Here is a 13904-nt window from a genome sequence, read left to right as displayed (position 1 = left end):
GTCGTTCTTAGAGTTAATTCAGCAAATCATAACATTTCTAGAAGGATTACGTATATTGTTTATTATACGTTGTTATATATATACATATTTACATATCGTTTCCATGTGTGTTTTGCATACACCAAATTAACAGAACTCTAAGGCCCGATTGTATAAAACAGTTGATCCTCGATTAGCCAGTAAAATTGATCTGCAGTCACGCTGAACTCTGATTTTTTGTTGTATAAAAGCTGAACTGAGATTAAGTCCCTGCGATCAAAGTCGACCCGCGATTTTCTCCGATCAGCAGACATTGACCGTAGTTCAGCTGTTGTAACATGGCTGTACTAACGAATATTTGCTTGTAAAATGTGTTGCAAGTGAACGTATGCGGCAAAACGGGAGAATCAATTCATAAAATCCTGTTTTCATAATAATAAAGAAGAAGCATGCACAACGAGGTGAACATTGATAAATATTTATCCATTTTTCTTTCTTTCCATATATCGTGTGTCATTGTTATTTACTGTTTGAAATACCATGTATTATTTTCTTGCAATTTGCCTTAAATTACTGCAAGAGCATATTGTAACATTGTATAATTGCACGATCAGAGAAAAGTAATTTGAGAACAATCGAGTGTTGATACAAACAGAATATATGACCTGCTTACGTTTTCGTGTTGATATCATTGTAAAACTTGCGTTGGGATGAAGAGGAAGTATAAAAATATTATCATTTCGCTTTACTGCATCCAGCAAAGTGTTATTGCAATTCCATTTTGTCCGCAGATTGGAACAGAGCATTTAACTTTGGCTGTAGTGTATATATCTACTGCTATATGAACCGAGCACGTCGCATTTTAGTTGGTAAAGCTTTCTGTCTTCCCCATATATAAACAACACATATTTTATTTGGAATATTATTTGTTTTGGACATAATTTACATCTGATAGGACAAATGCCATTGTTGGTTCAATATTTCTTTCCATTCGGGAAAACGCAAACACATTTTACATTTCACAACGTAGGTTACTCTAAGTGCAAGGAAAATTCCGTATACTACTTACAGGAACTAATGGTCCACCTGTAACACGTTATCGTGCAATCACAAAATAAATATAATAAACATCTCCTTACATGAACAATAGCTCCAAATCCGAGTATAAAAAAGTTGTTATATCTCTTTTTAGCATTAAAAAGAAATGATTTTTTTTTAAAAAAATTATATTTATGCAAGCATATTTTTCTCCCCCTTGCAACCGAGAACCGATAGTTGCTTTCGTTGTCAATGACAAATCATCCACGTGGAACTGGCACAAGTAATAAATGGCTGTTTAGTATCTAATTTACGTGATTTTACTAAATTTGCAACATGTTCGAATATTTACTACGTCCAGCACCTGAGATTTATTATTTATTCAAATATTAAATACATACAATTTCCGAAACAGACTTTAAAATGTTTGTTGTTCAGTGTTGGACAATTGGCAACATCACAGGCACACTAGCGACATGTCTGGATTTACCACGTTGCCAAACGTATTTCTTTGACCCAAGATCAGGATTTGATCTAAGATCGGCAAATCGACAATTAGCTTTATACAACATGGTAGAAGCTTGAACTTAGTTCACTCCCGGATCGTAGGTCAAATCTGATCTCCAGTTAGTGATGTTTATACAACCGGCCCTAAATCAACATAATTGCGCACCTATGGCTTACACCATCGGCACTTCCTTTACCGCAGAATTAGCATAACTATCTCTCGGGCCTACCCTCAGCTGAAATGATATTCCGTTCATTACAAATGCGTTTCATTACGCCTTTACTCTTTCTTTTGGGCATCAATTATTCAATACGGAAATATCCAAATATTCAAAACTTTTCTAAAGGGGACTGGGGACAGCAAACAGGTATTGGCTTAAACCAAATGCTACACTCTTATAATAATCTAGCCACCAAAAGTGGACTAAACTCGAGGAGACGTTCCTCGTCGTCGAAGGATGGGGAAACACTGTTTTCTATAAAAGCCCAACTGGCTTTTTTTCTAGTCGGGGTAAACGTCCGTGGACGTGGACCCCGTAGCGTTGGAAAATTCCACTGTAACGGTCTTTGGAAAGACATCTCCCCCACTGGGGTGATAGAAACAGGGGAATCTAATATCCAGTAAAGCACAATCAAAACACTGGGGTGATAGAAACAGGGGAATCTAATATCCAGTAAAGCAGAATCCAATAAGCACATACACTTACATCCAGTAAAAACATAAAAGTACAAACATGAAAAACATGACTTTACCCTACACCTTGCAGCTGGCCAGCAATTAATTAACATATTTCCAAAACCAGTAATGCTCAATCCGACCATTACAAGTGCTCTGAGGTTTTTTTTTGCCTTGACATTTATGTTACGAACATTTCATACAAAAGATACAAATAACAAGTACGTATAGGAGACAAGCAAGTTGCTTGAAGCAACAGAGGGTTTCGTACCAAAGCAACAAAATGCAAGGGATACAACACCTGGATCTTCTTTGCAATCTTCAAAATAGCATTCACTGCACATGAACGGTGCAACTAGACTATAGAAAAAACTAATCTTTCCGAGAGTCACCCAATCTACAGGCAACTGAGCTGCTTATTGCGTCTCCTCGGTGTGGAAGGTCACACTTGCTTCTTAACGTTCGTTTCGAACGACACTTGTTTCTTGGTTGCTTATTCCTCTGAAATCTGCTTTGGTCTGAATCTTCCTTAATGCATCAAAATATCGAAAATTTTAATGAGCACGTTTTAAGAACATGAAATGTCTCAACGACCAAACTCAAGAATTGGTAGAACTTTTGACTGTCTTCTAATCACCGCAAATAAACAAATATATTTCCATCAATTGATTGTAAATTGATTATGTACGAGTTAAACTAACTAACTAACTCTCTAGCCTTCTTAAACCAGAAGGTTCTTGGCTGCAGCAACACAGGCCTTCCATCTGTCCCTATCTTGAGCAAGATCTATATACTCTTTTCCATCCCTACCGATGTATTTTAGATTATGTACGAGTTACATGTAAATATATTTTGTAAACTTCAAGTTGGTATATTTCATTGATTGATTGATTGATTTGGTTTATTTTACTTCGCATTTCTGCCACTTTTGGATAGTCGCGAAGATGATGATGAGTGATGATTTGACGAAATTGATTAAGTGATACTCAGAAAGCATACTCATGGCCCTGGCGCTGACCACTCCGACGGTTAGTGTATTTCATTTTACATAGAACTTTAAATATTATTTTTCTTCCATATGCAGCAAGTTGTACCACAGTTATGTACGGAATTTGGCAACTTCGACATTACCGTTAACGAAACAAATAGTTGATGAAGGTACTATGAATAAAAGCGAACTATAAAGATCACATTTTATGTATTTTCCGTCCATAATTATAATACATGAATAAAGTTAACCCACAGTTTTAAATTTTCACATACAAATTTGATTCATTATTCGGGCTTGTGGATTACAGGATAACAGCAGTGTACGTAGAAATGCTCAAGCATAGGGTTATGGAAATCAGGTTGAAATTCTAAGTAAAGCATGCAGGTGCGAAAATCCCTCCACTTATTTCATGAGTTCATGATTCATGCTTATGTCACGTCGTACAGATGTAAAAATAAGTTAGAGCGGTGTAGCTAACTGCGAATGCTCTATGCTACGTGTACTAATCAGAAAGTAGTATATCAATAGTTGAACTTACATTGACAGACAAACAATTTTATCGACATATCAATCATCCCATAATACTAGACTTTAGACTACTTTCAATCCAATTTGCAATTATTTCTGAGCAATCGACAGGTATATGTTGTCAAATTGTTTACCCTAACTCACAAACAGACAAACCATTTGAGAACATTTTGCCGAGAGCAGTTGCCATAGGCATAACTTGGCGAGGGCAAGGGCGGGAAACCGCCCCCTTCCCCCAAATTCAGGTGTTGAGTGAAAGAGAGGTATATTCCATCCACAAAATGTCAGAGACAGAAAATAGTTCAGAACTCATGTTATTCGCCGCTGGGTGGGCACCGGGGCCACTTCCATCGTTAGAAAAGTTCCCGAATTTGAACCGGCCGGGGATCGAACCCGGGACTTTGAGTACGGTAGTCAGACGCGTTACCGACTTTTTTTTTCATTTTTTAAAAGGAATACCCCTACGCGGTGATATTCCCCGTCATTCACACTTTTTCAACTTTTACACTTTTCAATTTTTATAGTATTCTCAGTTTTTCACGTTTGGACAAACACAAATACCCATGCCTTTACCGGGACTCGAACCCGGAACCCCTGGCGTTGTAGCGCGCTCTGCTAACCACTCCGCCACGGAGGTCGACTGAGCCACCGCGGCCACTTACTATACTGCAGTAGATGAAACTAAATTCATGCAAACAACCTCACACCGTACTGCATACTTTGCATACCATGGCACGGAGTATTCAAAGGTCTGAAATTCTGGCCAAAGCACATGACCAGTTTTCTTGAAAAATATTATTATTTAATGAGGATACAGGTAAAAATGATGATAAATAATTCAGAATCATCCCTTCCCCTCCCCAGGTACACTTTGGACGTCATCGTACGAGGGTCACTATTTATATTTTGAGCCTTGGCAATACTGATTGAAGTTAGGCGCGATTTGACGTTTGCACGGAATCGTCTGGCATTATTGACCATAACGTACTTCAAATGTTTTGTCAATAGCTTCATTTGTGTTGTTTATGTTGCCTTGGAGATTGCGCGACAACAATAAAATGGAATTAACTCGTGAACATTTTCGTGCGATGATTTTTTACGATTTTCGACGTGGATTATCAAGACAAGAGTGCATCGATCAACTTACTTCCACATTTGGCGATGAAGCCCCATCCTTTGCCACTGTGAAACGCTGGTATAACGAATTTAATCGTGGCCGCCATTCGCTCACCGACGAGATTCGCGAAGGTCGTCCAAAATCAGTTGTTGTTCAAGAAAACATTGATGCTGTGCAAAACCTAATACTGCAAGATCGTCATGTGACATACTGTGAGATTGAGGCAACCATAGACATTAGTTCCACCAGCATATATAAAATATTACATGATCATTTAGCTGTGAGAAAGGTATGTTCTCGTTGGATCCCACACAATTTGACAAAAACTCAAAAAGACGCTCGCGTCAATTGGTGCAAACAAATGCTCAATAAATACAATCGTGGTGCTTCAAAAGACGTATATAAGATTGTAACAGGTGACGAATCATGGATATATGAGCCGGAACGTAAACAGCAGTCGACTGTATGGGTGTTTCAAGATGAACCCAATCCAACAAAAGTTGTTCACGCTCGAAGCACATCGAAACCTCTCTCTCTCTCTCTCTCTCTCTCTCTCTCTCAGGAAAAAAGAAAGAAAGAAATGGTCGCCTGTTTTTTCGGGAAAACTGGTCATGTGGCAACTGTGCCTTTAGAGGAACGTAGAACGGTCAACTCTGAATGGTAAACAACAATTTGTTTGCCAGAGGTCTTCGGTCAAATACGGAAAACAAACAAACGCCGTCGGATCATTCTTCATCAAGACAATGCCAGCTGTCACACATCTCGTCTAACAACCGACTTTATGAACAGTCAAAAAATCGAATTGATGGGTCATCCGCCGTACAGTCCTGATTTGGCACCCAATGACTTCTTCTTGTTCCCGAATGTCAAGAATAAATTGCGTGGACAACGATTTTCGTCGGCGGAAGACGCCGTTAATGCGTTCAAAATCCATATTATGGAGGTGTCTCAAGAAGATTGGAAAAATTGCTTTGACAAATGGTTCGAACGAATGCAAAAGTGTATTGACCATAAAGGAGAATACTTCGAAAAACAATATAGCAGTTTTCAATGCCAAATTCCTGTTTTTTCAATGTTAGGCTCAAAATATAAATAGTGACCCTCGTAGATACATGGTTGAGCTCTGATTCTTATTCTTTAAAAAAATGGCAGAAATACAAAGAGCGAACTATCGCGCCCTCTCACAGAAAAGACTACAAAATTTAGAAAAGAGAACTACATTGGTTAAATGTCCAATTTATAAAGTAGGTATTGTCCAGGTTTTCAGGGCTTTGGAAATACTGTGTGGTCCTTACGGCATGGAGGAAGTCCTGCTCTTCACGTCCACCGGGAATGACATGAAACCGTGGAAGATATATGCGTGTGAAAATTTCCATACAAGTCATTAGTTCTCTCCGGCTGAAGTGCTGGGACGTACAGAGTGGATGTCGGAAAGTCAAGGAATCTGAAAAGTTTCATTCTTTGTGACGTATAAATTATCTTGTTAAGTTGTTGTTCTAACCTCACTTTATGCACTAATAGGATGATCGGGACTCGACCTACAGATTAAAGTGGGATCCGAATCACTATGGGCCTCCACCAGGTATCGAACCTGGGTCCCTTGATTACAGTTTAAAGAATATTGACAACAATTGTATCTGTAAATTCCCACGTGAATAACCAGATGTTACTTTAAATATCAAAAAAATTAAATTGAATACTTAAATGCGGACAGTTTGCTATATATTAAATAATTCTGGCATCAGCGAATGTGCATGATCATCATCTATTCACTGTTGCTATTTAACATATCTATCAAATTACACGTTCGTAGCTTTAATTGAGTCCAAGATATTTAAGTATAAGAATATTTTCATTGTTGACTTTCGATTCATTGCCTCCCATAAACAGACGAATACTCACATTCAGATACTTTATACCGCTCCATGCTAGTATTTGATAGTTCTACCCATCTACGCTTCTATTTTATGGTTTTTGACTGTCTATCCAATTATTTCGTGAATGACTACAACAATCAAATGAAAGACCCAATAAAGATTTTTAATAACGCGTCCGGTTGGTTTGACAAATTTCTATTTATAGCTCGAACCGTGTCGTTCACGTCACCACTTTAAAATTCAGGGTGATTCGAAAGTCGAGAAACACCCATATAATTTCTACAGATATTATAAACAGTGAATGCAATCACGTGCACTATATAGGAGTCTATGTGACCATTCCATACTTTCTTCTCCTGTTTTGTTATTTTACGATATTTTTCTACCTCTCTAGGTTAATCGCAACACAATGAAAATGAATTGATGAAAGTAGATAGAAAGTTTTTTCTTATTTTTTTTTCAAATGGGAATAGTCAAATGACATATCAAATTCATGTAAAATTTTCTGAAAAATTGAATGGTGAAATCCGGTTTTAAGATATCTGTATTACTTTCGAAATTACGCTGTCAAAAAGTACCGACGTATAAACAGGCAAAAACATGGAACTACCCAATTTCATGACAACGCATAACGTTAAACCAATCAAATCATTACCATTATGTCTTGGACTAAAGAGTGCACCAAGAATACCCGCACCAACTTCAAATCCGCTTATTTTTTTTAAATGGCAATGTGTCATACCAAAAGAACGTGAAATTTTCTGAAATATCACATTTTGAAATCCTTTTTAAGGGATTTTTATTCGTTTTTTAGTGTCTGCATAATATAAAATTACGTACTTAATCTGGTTCTCCTGAACTTGAAAACTGTCAAAGATGTTTGATGTGTTACTTACCCCTATTCCCATTTGAAAAAGGTTAAATCAAATATGGCGAATCCAATATGGCGGACGGGGTATCTAACATGCCTCAGAGATGAAACACTTTATCTACTAATACCTCATATGGCTACATTAATGGTCCATGTTTCAACTCGAGCAGAAAATGTAAATTTTCAATAAATCTTCAAAAAAAGCTAACTTCGAGTCTTTATATCGAAAATTAACAGACTATAACTGGGTAAATCTATGCAATATTGAGGATGTCAGTACACTAACTAGTACTTTTTATGATATTTTATATAATATTTTGAATGACTGCGTACCACTGAAACGCATCAAGGTACCTAAATATCCTGTGTGGTTCAATGGTGACATTATTAGGAAAATATAGTCAAAATTATATAATTACAAAAAGTGGGAAAAGGTCATTGCAACGCAGAGTATCATGAAGGGAAATACAAGAATCTTAGGAAAGAGATAAAGAAAGGGCTATCAGCAGCGTACAGAGTGTACATCTGTGAGACGGAGGAAAACATAAGGATAGATGTAAATAATGTATGGGCTTATATTAGAACTAAAAAGAGGGGCTCAGGTAGTAATATTTTTGAATACAACAATGAAATCTTACACAATGGGCACGATATTGTAAATGCACTTACTACCTATTTCCTATCGGTGTACAAAAATGCTTCACAGTACTCTATAGTTGAATCAGATAAGTGCGAAACCGGAGTGCATTCTCAACTCGATATATCGCATATCGAATTGAACGATATCGAGGAAGCAATTAAAATGTTGAAACCCAAAAAAGCAGCGAGGATGGACAACATTCCTCCCAATGTGGTCAAGGGTGCGCTGAACCGCTAATAAAACCATTGAGTATAATATTCAATAACATTTCAGAACATCACAACTTCCCATCAAAATGGAAAATCACTAAAGTTAATCCCTTCCCAAAAAAAGGCAAATGCAAAGAACGTTGATTGCTTTAGGCCAGTGTAAATTCTCTCAGTTTTTTTGCAAAGTGTTTGAACAAATACTGTACGAGAGAATAATGGCCAACGTACGACCGACTATATCTCCCATGTAACATGGTTTTATATCGCGGAGGTCGACAATCCCAAACCTTGCCGAATTTGCCCATTTTGTAGCTTATGAATTAGACGAAAGGAGACAGGTAGATGTATTCTATGCTGAACTGACCAAGGCGTTGGATTTGGTAAATCATGACATTTTACTTCAGAAGCTATCGTATTTTAATATTTCTGAAAAAGTAATTATGATGCTAAAATCTTACCTAAAGGACTGAAAGCAATTTGTCAATTATAGAGGATACATATCTCGGGAATACCCTACGTCTTCTGGGGTGCCGCAGGGATCCAATTTGGGCCCACTCATTTTCTTACTCTTCATTAATGACCTCCCGAAAATTATTACGAAATCACGTTGACTTATATTTGCTGACGATGTAAAAATAATTAGAACAATTTGCTCTGACGAAGACAGCCTTGACTTGCAGGCAGACGTAAATAGATTACTACAATGGAGCGAAAATAATAGACTTTCATTTAATCTTGATACATGTCAGGTAATGTCTATAACAAACGCTGAAATAAAAAGAAACTTCTAGTATCAGATGGGAGGAAAACAAATAGCTAAGGTCACTAAATTGCACGTTATATAAAATTACAAATAACAAAATAGATTCTATGGGATTAGTATCTGCATTACTATATCATGTACCTCAAATGAGAACCAGACCGAAACCCGGGTTGTTTCATGTACCAAAATCTAGAACAAATTATGTAAAGATGTCTCCGATGTGGAAATGGGTAAAATTTATAATGAAGTAGTAGCAAATGATCCGAGCGTTGATATAAACAGTCTGTCATTTCAATCATTCAAAAGAGTCCTACTGGCTCATTGGGGAAAGGGGTGAGGGGTTCGTCTGTATAGGAATTAGTGAAACAATTTATGTTATGCACAGATATATGTAATGCACATATATAATGCACAAAATGTATGTATGTCTCAATGGAACAATGTTCAGTGGCATAATTTGTTAAATAAATAAATAAATATATAATATCTGGAGAAAATACAGGGTGCGGCACTTAAAACCAGCCCGTCCCTCCATAAGATATCATTAGAGCGGGCTGGTTTTACGTGCCGCACCCTGTATATGGGTGGTTTCCGACTTTTGGATTGGATTGGACATAATTTATACAGAGATTGTTTAGAATTTTCTTTGTCTTTAAATTGTGTTTATTTTTGCGGATGTAGCGTCAACAGATTCTGTGATATGGATGTCTCACCTCGCATGGACTCTTGTCCCTCACGGCCAAACAGACGGACGGTTCGATAGAGATGTGTTTACCTACTATCTGTTAGGTCTATCAGATTTTTGAATTTGTAGCTTTGGGACACTGATCGTTCATACGGGCTGATGGACTTGGACAGAAACACTTTACACATTCGCTAATCATTTTCCTAAAAGGAATGTAAAATAACCCAAAAATATAATATAAAAATAATATGGCAATAAATATCGTGTTTAGTAACTTTACAGAAAATCATGAAAAATAAAGTGGGATATTACACAGCCTTTACACAGTCAGAACTATATTTTTCAATATATATTAAACATAGCTTGTTTATTGTGATAAATGTGAGGTAAAAGGTACAGGGGTAAAGTTCCCCGTGCAGATACCACCGTGCCATAAAGGCATATTTAGGATTTAGGGGATATAGGTATAGGACCCCTCATATTCTCGAACTCGATCTCAGCCTTTCGGAGGTGATGTGATCAGCAGCACGCTGCCGCCGCCTTTACCCCTCAGGGTTGGCCTCAGGTAGCAATAGATTTGAGACTGTGTGAGCCCAGATCCGCTTTATGCCGGGACAAGGCCGGAAAAAATTCCGAATGTATATCAGGCCCCACCCGGAAATCGAACTCAGGTCTCCCGCTTGGCAGTTAGACGTCCTGAGGAAAATAACTTCCATTAATTTTTTATCACGTCATTCGTAGCATATATTTTGTAATATCAACTTTATAATAAAAGATGTATGTAATTCGACGTTCACAAGATGGGACGTTTGACTTCCAATATATCTACATCACACGATGCAGTTCAAAATGATTCCAGCAAAGGAACTCAAGGTCGAAATGGAGCAGTGGACATGCTGTGAGCAACTTCCACAAATGTTTTCTGGGGCTGCTGTGTTTTTATCAACAACGAAACACAAGACATACGGTTCCAAGCATGTGTGTGGGTATCACGAGTCGAGGCATTGAAATCTGAACTTGCAACCTGTCACGTTTCTCCTTTCCTTCTCAAGTCACAAGGCAGCTGATTCCGATATGCTTACGTCACGGGGAACGACCTACGTTTTTTTTCATTCTCTTCTGCTGGAAGGTTTTTGGAAACTATGAATGAAGTTAATGAGAAGCGGAAAATTGAAGGATCTTTTTTTGTGATTGAGTGCTTGTTTATTTACTCATCATTGCTTGTATGCACAATTAGCTGAATTGATTGATTGATTGATTGATTTGGTGTTTTAAGTCCACTTTATGCACAGTTAGGCTAATCGGGACTGGATCTACAGTTTTAAGTTTGATCCGAACCACTATGTGCCACCACCGGGTATCGAACCCGAGACCCCTTGATGACAAGGCGACGACTCTGCCACTGCGTCATGGAGAAGGCCTCGCAATTAACTGAACAGCGACGAGAGGATAACGGTGTATAAAAAGTGCAAATGAAGGACAGGGAATAAAGCGTCAGCGGCACTATCTCGGCAGTCGCCTGAATAGACTCAACAAGACAACGATAACTCTTTAGGCTGTCGTGAGATGTGAATCAGTGACCACCCAAATGTAAATATACGTATATCCTTTACCGAGAAAAATGTAAAACGTAATACAACTGATAGCGAGTGGTTGAAGCTGCAATCAAGGGTCCCCGGGACCGATTCCACATTACACTGTAATTCCAAACATGATTAAAAATATATGCTAACTAACTTACTCTATTTTATTTCCACATACACTGGGGAATTTACGTAGGGGCTTCGCCGATAGGACGTTGATCTTGTAAATATAGGTTCCAGGATTTGATTTCTTATGGGGTCACGTTTCAAGTTGGCTTGTCGCACTTTGAATTTGTGGCTCCAGTTCGATAAAGTGGACTTAAGCTTCCGCTCGATTCGGTCAAAAATAATATGAAATACTGGCAAAATACATCTGCAAGAGTGAAAAAGCAGCATTAGGCTTCTTACTAATTTTCTGGAAGAGCCATTGAATTCATGGCAGAAACAGACGTTATTTACTTTCGTTCACATTAAGACGATCCAATTTTATGATGTTATTTATCTAAATTTAATTTTCCTTCGATTTCTTTCACAGTTTTACGTCAACCATAAGACTTTACGTTATTTTACAGAATGAAATATTCAATGTTTGTTTCGTATGCTCAGAATATAGCATAAAAATTTGGAGCTTACCTCATGGGGGGGGGGGGGGGTGGAGCAGAATATTTTCTTTTTTGCAGCTCGTAGAAATATCATCCAGGACTATTTTGATAAATAGGTGTTACATTTGCAAAATCATAAAATTACTGATTACTTTAGTCCTCGGGTTTCAGGAGGTTAACAAAAGTACCATTTTCTCGTGAATCTCCATAAACCTAAAAAGATTGGGAGCAAGTGTATCCTTTACCCCTGCTAAGTTACGCCTACGGTTGCTGCGCATAAATGCGTCGCTGAAAACCCTTAACAGTTTGAAGAATCAAGTACTCCTTCCTAGTAGGCTGGAACAATAATGAATACCTGCAGGGTACAGGTATCTGGATAACTTAGTGGTAGCAACTGTCGTCTTTGACTGTCTCTAAGTTATCGAGCAACTGGGCAACAATATTAAACGTACCATGGCATTGTTACATTCAAAAAGGCATATGTGAAAAAATATAAATTCTATTCATATTTTTACATCACATAAATTGGTATTGAATTTAATTGATAGTATTTATGTGCAGAGAATGTTCTGAGAAGGTTCAAATTCGATAACCCCCTTAAACACACCAGTACCTTCAACAAAACGATTTTTCTAGTATTGTTCTAATTATTTTTGGGACAGAACTTGCATAATATATAGGCTGTGTCCTAGAGAACAGTAAGTTTACAGTCAAGAAACAAAGATCAAAATAGGTATTAACGTTGTTCTTCCCTCGTTTTTTAGTCTGTGGTTTTACTCCCTACACATCGCAGTAATTAAGTACGAAAAGAAGTTTCTTCACTTCAACTGAATATTAATCTTTTCTCGCTATCGATGTTGAATCAAGGAGTAATAAGTGGGAAAAATAACTAAACAACATTTATTTACCCGTGATAGGGCCTCTCTAACTTTACACTTTTAACGGACGTCTTTTTAGCTCATGACTTCCTTCTGACACACACACTAACATTAAGGCGCACGACACACAATATAACCTATCCTAACAAAACATTTCCAAACCAATTACACACTTATTTGACTTTGTATCTGTATTCATAAATATTATTAATGTTGAACACTAACACACATTTACCTTGTACTATTATTAACGTTTATTTTAATCTTACTTATCTCCTCGTAGAATGCTGTAAAACCAACGTTGTTCAGGAAAATCGAACAAATTTGGTTCTTCATGCCAATGTCGCAGTGAGTTACTGTAAACAAAAAAATAAGGAAAATAAAGGATGAATCAAAAAGGGAATCCGTAAAAGAAAAATCGCGGAACTCACGCCCTGAGTTAATTTTAAGGTACCAGGGCATAAGAAAATACCTCCGAAAGTATCTTTTCCCTTCCGATAATTCTAAACCCATGAAAATACTCGGTCATCTGTAAAAGTAAAAGTTGAGCAATGTTCCACAACCTTCTTGTCCTCGCAGAATACCATAAATTATCCAGTACTGAACACGTCACATCATAAAATTTATTTATCTAAAAAAAATACATTACGGCACTGTTGATATAAATTAAAAGTTTAGGAATGAGTTACAATATAATCAGTTAAAAATACTACTACTACTACTAATAATAATAATAATAATAATACAATTCACTGCACTCATAGGTACTTTTGGTATCATTATTATTATTATTATTATTACTATTGAAACGATTCATGCAGCTGATTATATGGATCCGAAACGCCTGTAGAGATTATGTATGTGTAATAACAAACTGACCCTTGCCATCAAGGGGCGTCTTATTTAAGTCATGACAATGACAGAGCGAAAAATACAAACATAAGAAAACAAATTTGTAAG

This window comes from Lepisma saccharinum, chromosome 28 (genome assembly GCF_977018435.1).
Source record: "Lepisma saccharinum chromosome 28, izLepSacc3.1, whole genome shotgun sequence".
Taxonomy (NCBI): Eukaryota; Metazoa; Arthropoda; class Insecta; order Zygentoma; family Lepismatidae; genus Lepisma; species Lepisma saccharinum.
Note: the sequence above shows the minus strand (reverse complement) of the source record.